The sequence below is a fragment of the Scomber scombrus genome, chromosome 4 (genome assembly GCF_963691925.1).
Source record: "Scomber scombrus chromosome 4, fScoSco1.1, whole genome shotgun sequence".
Lineage (NCBI taxonomy): Eukaryota > Metazoa > Chordata > Actinopteri > Scombriformes > Scombridae > Scomber > Scomber scombrus.
The window spans coordinates 492,669-505,718 of NC_084973.1; positions in this window are offsets into that span (position 1 = coordinate 492,669).

Sequence of the window (13,050 nt, forward strand, 5' to 3'; positions counted from 1 at the left end):
AATGTAGGTTCCGCCTTCAGTCTTTCTAACAACATCATATGCAATAACGTTACGTTTGACTGTATTTGTTGTAACATTAGTTACCGGATCATGTTAGCATATTGCTAACGGACCTAAGTTAGCTCTAGATAATTACCTAGTGTTGGGTAATCTGTGCATAAATGATGCCAGATCTCTCGTGATTGGCGCTTTTTTCATATTTGGTAAAATGTACAGTTTATCAGAATGTAACTTTCCGCTGTAACAACCCGTCCACTCACGTTACTATGTGTGTGTGCATGTGCATTGTCTTGGTCATCAATATTGTAGTGCGCGGAGGTGGAGGGGAAGGGAGTGCAGGGGTGATACATAGGAGGGAGGAGGGGTTGTTGCTGTTCAAGTTTTTTCAATGTGCTGTGTGAAATGCAAGAAAGGTAAGAGTAGCTTTAATGTACTGGTGGGAATGTTTGTATACTGTATTTATTATACTAGTAATGGTGCAGTGTAATATTAACACCAATGTAGTTATCTGTTTGTATTTATTGCAGAAACCACACATACATTGAACTCCTATAACAATACTGTATACCTATTCTGTACTGTGACCGTCCTGCACCATCAGTAAAGTTTCCCTCACTGCAACAAACTCTCATCATTGTGTCCTAACCGACGTTCATGTTTGTTTTGGGGGATTTGCATTGCGCTGTTTGTAGATATATGCTATGAATTGCAAAGCTAACATATTTCAGATAATGGGAATTATTAGTTTATTGTTTGTTTCATTTCATAATGTGGTACAATGTATGATAGTTTGAAAAACATTATGTGTGTATCATGTCAGAGGAATGCACAGCAGGAGATGGGTGTGATTGAAGGGGGTGACTGTATTAGCATAGCCCTAAGTATTCGTCCAGGATCAGCTGACTTTGAACCTTTTGTTAAGACAATGCAGAACGAACCCTTAAAGACCCCCCACAGGACGTCTGGTGATTCTGTAAGGACATCACACCTGTGGGGGGATTGCACAGGGAGAGGAGACATCCTGGAAGCCAAGATGAAGGATGGAGCCAGACAGACAAGAGACGACGCCTAGCACATTCAATTTGCATTCTGTGTTTGTATTTAAGAGGGTCAGGGAGAGACAGAGAAGTCAGAAATTTACGAACGCTGACAGAAACGCTGTTGAATGTTAGGGAGAGTAAATTGACCCGGAGCTCTGTATATGCTTTATACATTTACTGTTAAATAAATAGCGTGTTGAGACCGAATATTCTTCTCCTATTTTTTCATCAAAACGAACACGTGGACTGAGCTCACACATAGAGAAAGATTTAGCAAGTAGTATAGCTCAGACCACAACATGTTCTTGCTCAGCATGCTCCTGGATAATCCAGGGAGCATCTTTAGATTGGAGCTTTCAGCACCAAGTAAAACTGTATTTCCATTTGTTGCAATAAATGGTTTTGGGTCTCACAGGCTGACTACATGTGTCAAGGCTCTAACAAAGGGGGTCCTTATGAAACTCAATTTCTCATAGTCCTTGGTTGTTCGCACCCAGATGTGAACTCCATCCATGGACCCAGGGTAACAAAACCAGAGCTCCCTCAGTCCACTTTCTCTTTATCCATTGCTGCTGCTCCCCTGCTACTCTCTCTTCAAAGCTCTTTTTCCAACTGCTGCTGCAGGAGCAGCTAAGCATCTCAGCTCTCTGTTCTCACATGTGGTGTTCTCACATGTGGCAGGCTCACAGCAGACACACACACAACTCTCCTGAACAAGTATTGATGCAAGAACCTGCAACAAAGGCAAGTTAGCATTGAACTGCTAACTCACACAGAAAAGGACAATCAGTGGCCTTCTCAGTTACTTGATCCCTCTGATCTGCACGATTGAACTCCGACGACCCAGCAAAGCCGCCATCATTCAGCCTTTGTAGCCAAACAAAGCCGCCATCATTGAGCCTGACTCAACCACGGATTCACCCGGTAAGAAGCAGCACTGCACAAAGCATCTCTCTCCCTCCATGGACTTGGTAACATACTGTGTATAGCATAAAACAAAGTTGCATGGTCGAAGGGAAGGTAACAGGAAGGTTAAATAGATGCAGAGTTCCAAACTGATAGGTCAGTACTGAACTAATTGGCTATACTTTCTCAGTTTTCCAGGGTGGTGCCTCACTATTATTAAATCATATTTATAATTTCCATTGATTGTAATAGTCAACAAAAATCTTTAACAAAAGCCCAAAACTAGTTACTGACAAATTGCCTAAGTGAAGAGTGAAGATAACTGTATAGGTTTATCAGGGTTGCTGACTCTCATGCTTTCAGGCTTTGTCTCTCTCTTATGCTGCCCAAACAGGAGGAAGCCGTATTGATGTTCTCTTTAATTAATTATTAATTAATTATTAAAATAGCATGACAAGAGGATCAGGTCAGTGAGGATATAATGGTAGCCTAATTGATCTGTGTTTTCTGCACATCAGACCAGTAACACCATTAAACCCTGGCATTATACTTATTCTGCGTAACTAACATAATGGTAAATATTCCCATGACTCACATTTTAGTATTTGTATGGTCACAGTAGTTGCATTGGAAACACATGTCTGACTTTCACTAGGTAATAGGACGGTGGTTGGTCAGACACAGTGATGTCTGAGACAGATCTTTCTCTCAGCCATGCTGGAGACAGAGGAGCTGCTCTCCTGTGTCTCTGGGGAAGCTTCTAGTATGTCTCTGAACGTGGTGGCGGCACGTTGGGTAACTAGATCACTACACACCCAGCACTAAAAAGCTAAGTCTGGACTCAGAAAGCATCTGTGGTCAACACTTTCTCTCTTCCCTTTCTCTCACTTCCTTATCTCTTGTTCCTTCAGTAGGAGGGCATTATGACTGCTACCACGCACCACATATCAGGGATAGAAAAGCAGATGGAGAGGAAACGGACAAACGGACCGACTAAGGGACATTTCTGTTCTAATCAGTAAGTGGACTTAAGGCTCCATTCCATTGCACACCTTCAGGTGGAAATTACCCTTACCCATTTATATTCTCCATGCAATAATGCAATATGATTCTGCACTTCTTTAGTGCATTTAACAATTTAGGTTGATCAACGTTTCACCATGACAGACAAAAGTATCCATTATACTCAATATTACGAAACCTAATACATACACTGTATATATAAAATGTACTGATACATTTAATTTGTTTTTAAAATTACCATGACATGGGAGCGCCCTGGTGGTCGAGTGGTTAGAGTACATGCCACATAATTGCAGCATCCCCGGTTCGAATCCGGCCAGGGACCTATGCTGCAGGTCATTCCCCTCTCTCTCCCTGATTCCTGTTGGCGTCTCTGCCAGTTATCTACTAAAATAAAGGCAAAAAACCCCAAAAAATAAAAATCTTTAAAATTACCATGACATGGAAATGTTTATATTGAACATATCTGGTGATGCCGTTTGTTGTCAAAACAAACAAGAAGACCTGGGGTCCGTTCCATAGAGCAAGCTCAGAAAAACGGTGCTTATTGTCGAACATCTGACTTGAATGGGTAGCATGTCTATGTTCCCACAGCTCTATGTTCCCACGTTTCTAAGAAATGATTTCAATTTAGGCCCTATGTTCCCACAGCTTTATGTTCCCACTTTTTCTAAGAAATTATTAAAATGTAGGCCCTATGTTCCCACAGCTCTATGTTCCCACATTTCTAAGAGATTATTAAAATATAGACCCTATTTTCCCACAGCCACAGACATGTGGGGTGTCCTGGTACCTCTGTAAGGCTACGAGTGAAAGTCCCTCATGAGCAATAATTTACAAATTAAGCACTAGGGCTGACACAATGCTGTCCTGATTGGGCCGTCTTTTTCTAAAATATAACCCTAACCCTGTGGGAACATAGGGCCTAATTTTGAGGGAAAAAAAGTTAGAAATGTGGGAACATAGACCTGTGGGAACATAGAGCTGTGGGAACATAGGGTGTAATTTTGAAAAAAAAAAAGTTAGAAATGTGGGAACATTGGGCTTAGGGAACATAGAGCTGTGGGAATATAGGGCTGTGGGAACAGAGCTGACCCCCTTGAATGAGCCCAACAAATGAGATCAGGCTAAAGCGGTTCCATAAAGGCCAATCCACGTTCACGCAATCAAACAAATTCAAGACAGGCTCAAGTATTCAGACTAATTGCGTGTGCACGCCATTCACAAGCAGCCCACCACGTCGAACACAGATCAAACGGATTCACAATTGCAAAATCCACCACAAAAGAGCCACACAGCAGCAGTCTCCAGCACATACTTCTGCTGGAGACATATGAAGAATTTAAACATATGATCACAAAAAACAATAAATAAAATCCAAGAGAAAGGCTGGCAGGAAATTGCTGATTGACTGAATGGGTCTGATCTGTCTCTGAAGGTGCGCTCTTGTTGCAGTGCCCTGCATACTATGGCAGCTCTGTCATCTACAAGCTCCTCAATCAAGGGACACACCTTCACAAACAGAGAAACATGGGTCGAGGTTGTTATATAGACTGGATCAATTAACAGAAAATGGGAAACGCCTACACATGCATCCACTAAACATGTATTAGCTTACTTTTTAGACATTATTTGAAATGTAGGCAACTAATCAGTAACCAATACCTTTTAAAACAGTGCTTCCTACCAGGAAAACAGCAGTTAAAGACATGGATTTAAATATTACATCTCTTGTCCAAATATTGTTGCAGTTGTTCATATTTATGAGGCTGTTATTCTGTCAGGGCTCAATGTTCAATATTATGAACACACAGACACACACACGTACGTACGTACGTACATACATACATTTATATATATATGTATATATATATATATATATATATATATATGAGTATTAAGTTGACTATATATGTGTATATATATTTATATGATTATTATTAAGTCGACTTTATGTGAACTTTTTTATTGATTAATAAAGCCATATAATATATTAAATCATTTCTTTTTTCAGGCTAAGCAGCAACTCAGGCTAAGCCTGACAATTAGCCTGGTCCGGACCAGGTTAGTTTGCCAGCATAAGTTGCCGTGGTAACTGAGTTTGAACTATGCTGACCTTGTTTTATGGAACCGGATCTGCTGTAAAATGAGCCAGACTAACGAAATAAGCCTGGCTTATTTGGTAATCCTGCTTTATGGAACAGAACCCAGAAGACTGCTAGCAAGTAAACATGGATGTTAACATGCAAGTTTGAAGTTTGTCAAAAAATCAACATTTTAATCGACTCTTCTCTTGCCCTCAAACTGCATGGTTGTCATGGTGAATTACTTGCTAATTCTTAGAATAGAATAGAATAAAACTTTATTTTCCACGATAGTGTATGTCTGTCTTTGGCTCACCAATAACAGACATACAGTATACAGAAATTACATAAACACCATAGAATCCATAACATAATTTCTTAAAATACATAAAATATGTGAGGTATAAGTACAAGTGCAATTTTCTGAGAAAAAAACCCAACAAATTCCTGTCCTCCTAGTGATGTGTCATGCTAGCATATTCTAAATGTTCAAGGTTATTTTACAAATAAGACGACCGGAAATGGGTGAAGGATCAGTTTGAATGTAAAGACAAGATTACTGTTAAATATTTCTTTCTCTTTTCTTTTATTATTCCAACCACAATATCTATACACTGACATATTCATTTGTGTGGAATAGTATAATAGCAGAAATGTTGGTGTAATCACCCCCTGCTCATTGTAAAATATGTCTATTGGCTACCGACATGCTGTATTTATTTACGGTGATATGCTATATTATTGGAAGAGCAGCTATATTTACTGCACAGCTCTGTATAAAACATCCCTATGGAGTATAAAACATTAACTCCACTCTGTGTATCCCAAAGCATAAGATCACACTAATGGCACTGGCAGATCAGGGTTACACACCACCCACCTGCACTTGAGGATAAATCATCCATCACTTCCCTTTTAAAATGGACAGAAAATGTATTATTCCATACACTCTGCCTCACAGCCTCAACAAATGAAGAAGACAGTATCAGCGTGAGTCCCAGGCCAGACTCACAACATCGTATTGATGTTCTCCCCCCTTCACCCTCTAAGTGAGTATAAGGTATCCACAAGCTCCAAGGTTGGCGCCAGTCTCTGTCTTTTCTGCACCACAAACCAGAATTAATTGCAAATCAATCGAACAAAGTACAACTGATCAGTAAACCAATTAGTAATTTTAGCTCTTTGTCCAGGTTTAGCTTTCCCCAGGATTCCACTGCCTTATGATTTTATTATGTTTTGTTTTTTTCATTCATACTTATGATTTCTTATGCAAACAGTGAATTTTATATTATATAGCAATTTAAGTAGGATTCGTATAAGCCTCAAATACTGGCACAGACACAACATTTTGGAAAAGCTTTTCATCTAGTCTTAATCATATCCAGTGTGTTGACTATTTTGTTTACCTGATTAAGTAGTTTGTTTATCTTGACGTTTTCAGCTCTATAACCTTTCCATTTCATTCATTTCCACATCCTACACGAAGTACAGAGATACAGAGCTATGATCAGTGGGCAGAAGGTTTGCAGTGGAGATATCTCTGTTAGATGTGTATGCCTGAAAAGTAGCAGATTACTGAGCTTCTCTTTAACGTGCTTCATGTTGTCTTTACTCTTAACAATTTCTGCCAACATCACAGACTTGTAGGAAAGTAAAGCAGCCCATGAAATCACAATCACAGTTCTTCCAGTGTATCAAGATGTATAACGTTCCCCATATCAACACATGAAACTCGCATAAATGTTATATTATGTTTTCTACATTGTTTTTGAGTGTTTGGGCTTTGACTGCCACTTTTTTAATGAGATCATTTTGCTGTGCCCTCCTCCTTGGCTATCGTTTAATGGCCCCAGACAGGAAAATTTGCTACACCAGTTGCTTATTTCGACAGCCTATCTCCTAACACATTTTTAAAGGGGCTATGTGCAAAAGAGCAGCTTTATTGGCTTTCAGGAATTTTTTTTAAAATTTTTGCTATGTAAACAACTAGAGGTGTATTGACATCTGGAGTAGAGAGTCATGTGACACGCCCTCTGTGTGTGTTGTAGTGGAGTCTCTTTTTTGGGAGCCGTGCCGGCAGCACGTTCATGATAGTGCATGTGAAACACCTCCTCCTCTCCTCCACCGGAACCGTTAGTCCACTCTCCCTACATAACCGGAACCGTTAGTCCACTCCCCCTACATAACCGGAACCGTTAGTCCACTCCCCCTACATAACCGGAACCGTTAGTCCACTCCCCCTATATAACCGCTGCAGCAAGGGAGGAGCAGTGCGCACCTTTCGAAAGTTACTGGAAACAGAGACCCGAGTCAGCCTCTGTCTTTTATTTCCAAGGCGGAGAGGCAAAAGGAGCTAGAGCTTCTTCTCTTGGACCGGTGTTGTGGAATTTTTCCGACGTATCGTCTTTATTGGAATTTGTTTTCAAAAGCCATATATACAATAACCACACCAAGCTTATAGGCTATACAGAATATACATAAACCCGTAACATTTCATTCCCCGCCTGTCACAACACACGTAGCAAGGCAGTTGGTTAAACGCTGCTATGGCAGAAATGACAAAACCATATCTAGCCTACGGCCTGACGGCAGTTTTATATGGATTGAGAGGTGTTGTTTTTGGTAGCCTAATACCTTTAATTGTTTAATATAGCGTAAGAGGAGACTTGAATTGTTTTAATGAAACTTGCGAAATGAAACTAAGTGAAATGAAATCCATCATAAAACCATCGAAATGCTGATTTACTGGGTTATATAGTCATTTGTCTTGCAGTAAACAGAAAATAATGTGTAGAATTGTTTCCAGTAATCATATTTAAACCAAAAATCTGTAAATTGACAAGATAATTAAATGCTTGCAGTGCATGCATGTTCACGTGAAGGGTAGTCAGATTCTGAGGGGGAGTCGGGAAATTCCACAACACCTGTAAGTAAATTTATGTGTATGTAGTCACAATTCTGTTTAGTTAGTGTTGGACTAACGTTAGACATAATGTCACATATCATGTTCATTTATTTGACAGTCTTAGGACGGGCTAACGGTCAGGCTTGAGCTGTTGCCTCTCTAACATTAGTTATATTTGATGCTCAGTGGTGACAGCAGCCTGTGCTGCAGCTCGGCTTCATGATGGCCATGGAGCGAGCTAGCATTCAAACACAAAGTAATATAGCTAGAGTGTGTGCGTGTTATACTGGCGGTAGCCGCAGTCACAGTGAATGAGATGGTTATATATAAGTGTATTTTTCCTCTTATGAGATAGAAAAAGAAGAAGAATAGGACTGTGTGTAACTCCTGTAGTGCTGGATATAAAGTAGTTCAACTTCTCCTACTGTTTAGCTGTTACCACAAACGAACTAACGCTAAGCAAGCTAGCGTCATACCTCGGCTAACGTTAGCAATAAGCATTGTAAAATAGTAACAGAGGAAGGAATAGGAACACTTACGACTAGTGCTGTGTGTGTTATCACATTGTATGTCCACATATTCTATAGCACAAAGGGAGAGAAGTGAGTATGAAAGTATGTATGGCTTGCCTGTGTAATGTTAGTTAGCCAAACACACAGTAATGCTGTCAGGACAGTACACATAATAGCAACAATAGTGCTAATGCTAACCATGCTTTACTGGACTATTCTTTATTTCAGAAACTTTTGACTAAATGTAAAGTATGATATTTTTGTCCTAAAAATAATAAACAAGCTACTGGACTGGTGATGAAATACTGTGAGTGTTACTTTGATAAAGATGATAGACATCTTGTTCTTACAACTATCTGTTTTCTATAACTAAAGAAGTTTATTGTAATTGACAGCTTAGCAATTCTGAAATTTTAATGTGTGAATTGTCATGTTGGGTTTGTTTGTTTGTGATTAAAGCTCTGAAATATTTTTTACACAGGCTACATTTTTAGGGCCCGAGCACTGACTAGTGCGAGGCCCTATTGTAATTGTAATGATTATTATTTTTCTTTTTCTGACAAAGTGATCGCCTTTTTGACAGCTTAAACGTGCCCCAAAAGTCACCAAATTTTGCACGCAAGCCAGACCCGGCGAAAAATGTGATATTTTATGGTTTGCATTAATGGCCGTGGCAAAATGGCTCTATAGCGCCCCATTGACACCGCCACCTACTGGACACAGGAAGTCAGCCTCATATGACAAACATTATCCGATTTATATGAAATTTACAGGATGTGTTCTCAACATCACATACTACAACATGACATATAAGTGTTGTGTGATCTCTAGCGCCACATAGTGGATACAGGCAGTGATATTTCACCACATCATGCGAAGTTAAATAAAAGTCTGCGTATGTAGACGTCTACCTTCGTGCCTTCCGACTGTGCCACAGCCCAACGTGCATGGTGGGGCGAGGGACTGTTCATCGCTGCTTGCAGCTTTAATTTGTCTTGCATCCCTCAGGTCATAATGCCCAATACTGCAGTTACTCATCACGTCCTCCTCAGTGGCTTTGAGTACAGCAGGCCACAAAAGCAGACAAACCATACTGAATAACACTTTGCATGTTGCTACTTTGTCACTACTGATCATAAACCTTACATGGTGTCATTATTGTTATTGTTTCTGAATTTGATTTGATTTTGATCTATTGTCGTATGTGTTTGTTCTAAATGGAAGGATGTTAAACAGAATTGTAATACATAAATGTGTACAACAGTGGAGTTTTGTTTTCATTTCAACTGCCAAGTGTAGATTGAACAGATTTACAATTTTTTGTTCATATGGTTACAGCAAGAAGAGAAAGGTGATGTATAACTCTAAAAAATGATGCAGCAGGTCATCATGGTACTCCACCATCCACAGGGGCTCAACTGCCATTCCATACCTACCTCTGAGACATCTGCAGCAACAGGGACCCCAAATTTGCAGGCACATGTATCATTTAAAGATCAAAGGCAATTCAGTCCTGTTCAGTAGACTTCAAACATGCTTAATTAATCATTTATAATAATTTATGTTCAGAAGTTATTATTGTTTTGCCTATTGTTCATTAATGAGTAAACAAATATGTTTCAAAAAATGGTGATCTGTGGATCTGCTTCATTCACTAATAACCTAATTGTGAAACACCATAAGTTTTCTGCTTTGTGGTAAACAGTACATCAATTTGACTTGTGTATTGTCAGTGATTGAATTACACTCTCTATGTAGTAGTGGACTAAGCCAGTGGAGCCCTAACTAATACTTTATTTACAGTGTAACAAAGGATTAAAGGTTGAAATGGATGAAGCATGAATAAAATAGTTTAGTTTATTGGTAGTTGCAGCAGTATTGCACAGTCAATTCCAGAAAACAATAATCATAAATACTACAATTTTTATACATCACCTTTCTCTTCTTGCTGTAACCATCTGAACAAAAAAAAAGAAGATTTTTGTCCAGGCCTGTTTAATTAGTTTGTTTTTAAAAATGATTCTGTTGAACCACAATTCAAAAGCTATGTCTGATTTTCATTGGTTAATTTTCAGTACATTTTTATTAATTATTACTTTTGTCAGTTTCAAGTTACCTCAGAGACAGTTGATGAACCAGACTCATGGCTACATTACACTAGCAACACACGCCTTGGGGGGTGGGGGAGGGGGCCCCTGAGCCAGTTTTGTTTTGGTTGCATGCAGTCCAGAGCTGCGACGTCTAGCGGTGAAATTGAAATTGCCTTTAGCCCCTTTAATGGCAAAGGATGCAAATGTTCATTAAGTCAAATTCAATTTTTTCTTTTTCACTGGAAGATCTGTCAAAATTTGTGCTACATTTGGATGGAAACCTGGCATCAGTAGCCTCCATAGTTACAGTAGTTTTTGAGAAGGTGCACATCAGCAATGGTGTAGCCCCTTTAAATGCTTTATTAATCCATTCTTAAAGTCTCAGTATGCCAACTTCTGGATGTAACACAGCTCAGAGTTATAGCGAAAGTCCGCTGTGTAAACGGTGTAGAGGAGGGGCGCCAGCACAGTCCCTTGAGGTGTCTCCGTGCTGTTGACCACAGTGTCAGATGTGGTGTCAGCTCTATGTTCCCACAGCCCCATGTTCCCACAGCTCTATGTTCCCACAGCTCTATGTTCCCACAGCCCCATGTTCCCACAGCTCTATGTTCCCACAGCCCTATGTTCCCACAGCCCCATGTTCCCACATTTCTAACTTTTTTTCAAAATTAGGCCCTATGTTCCCACAGGGTTAGGGTTAGGGGTATATTTAAAGGTTTTAAATGTGAAATTTGAAAATTCGGCTCCATAAGTCCCTGGTTATGCCAATGCTCAAAGCCCTGTGCCGTGCCATATCAGATGGATTGGTCAACCCAATGAGGAGAAAAGCCTGGCCTACCTGATCTTGTGAGCGCAAAAAGACGGCCCAATCAGGACAGCGTTGTGCCCACCCCAGTGCTTAATTTGTAAATTATTGCTCATGAGGGACTTTCACTCATAGCCTCACAGAGGTACCAGGACACCCCACATGTCTGTGGTACGGAGGGCTGTGGGAACTAGTGATGGGCAAACCGGCTCTTTTCAAAGATTCGACTCTTTTGGCTCGGCTCCCTTAGAAGAGCCAGCTCTTACGGCTCCCAAACGGCTCTTCATTTAGTATCACTCTGAGCCTGATTTAGCAATTATGAATGGTTTGTGTATTGGTAAGCAAGTTTTCATTCAGTGTTTTCATAAAAGCCTTATTTGTATGCATTTTTTTCATTGCAAAAAAATACAGTAACTTTTGTTTAACATTTTAATCAAACCTTTGAACACCTGAAAAACCTTGAACTGAACACAGAACAACTGAACACATTGACATGCTTGCACTCACATCCTCCTGTCTCTGTCTCTGCTGTGTGTATCTGGCCTGTACCACTACACTCACTGTCTTTGGAGCGTCTGCCCCCCTTCCTTCTTTCACATAATGGTATGATCCTAGTCTGTCCTCGCATGTGATTGGTCGAATGGTGTGCCCATCAAAATAAACTCCCACCCCTGCCTGCATGGATTCTCAGCCAAACGGACTGCTGAGCAGGAGGCTGAAGATTCGGCTCTCTCCGACGAGCATCGGCTCTTCTCGTTCACTACAAAGCATCGGCTCTTAGAGCCGGCTCGTTCGCGAACGACACATCACTAGTGGGAACATGGGGTCTAAATTTGAAAGATTTCTTAGAAACGTGGGAACATAGAGCTGTGGGAACATAAGGCTGTGGGACCATAGACATGCTCCGGAAATGTCAGGGAACAAAATTCTGATTGTGCCACTTCCCTTATCATGATGAGAGTGGGCCCGGTGAAGAAGGTAGAGGATTGCATCCTTCCCCCCCGACCTTTGACTGTTATGTGAACTGCAGAGGATCCTGAGCATGTTGTATCTGTGGCCTGAGAAGGTTGAGGAAGAGCCGCTCCAATGTCTTTATTATGTGAGATGTTGGTGTGAAGCCATTGGGCTCACAGGGCCGGTTATCCTACTACTACAATTGGAGAGCGGAATGTTTGTCTGTTTGTCCGTCCGGCCAACCCCCTCCATCCCCTCCAAGGTTCAGGGAGCCAGCCATTGCATATGGCATTTTTTCCATATTCATTTCATGTCAACTTCAATTTCTATTTCAATGTTAAATAAATAGTCTGCAGTTATACTTTTTATTTGGGACTCCAGAGCTACTGCCACCTGGGACTATTTTTTCAGCCTGTGATGTATATGCATAGAGACGCCGTACGTAAGGGGCATGAACGATGGGAGGAGAAGACCACAACAAAGGAGAGGCAACATTTTGCTATGGTCATGGACATTTATCCATAGTCACGAACATTTTTAACATGCCTAACGAGAGCAAATCACTGTTGGAAAATATACTTGGAAAATATGCTGCATGACATTAACGCAAGGTGGCAAAACTCAAAACACAGTCCACACAGTAGCTAATGCTACAGTTATTTAGCTACTCACCCATACAGCCTTCCAACCATGTAATTATCCTTCCGCGACATGAATTCACGCATTATGTT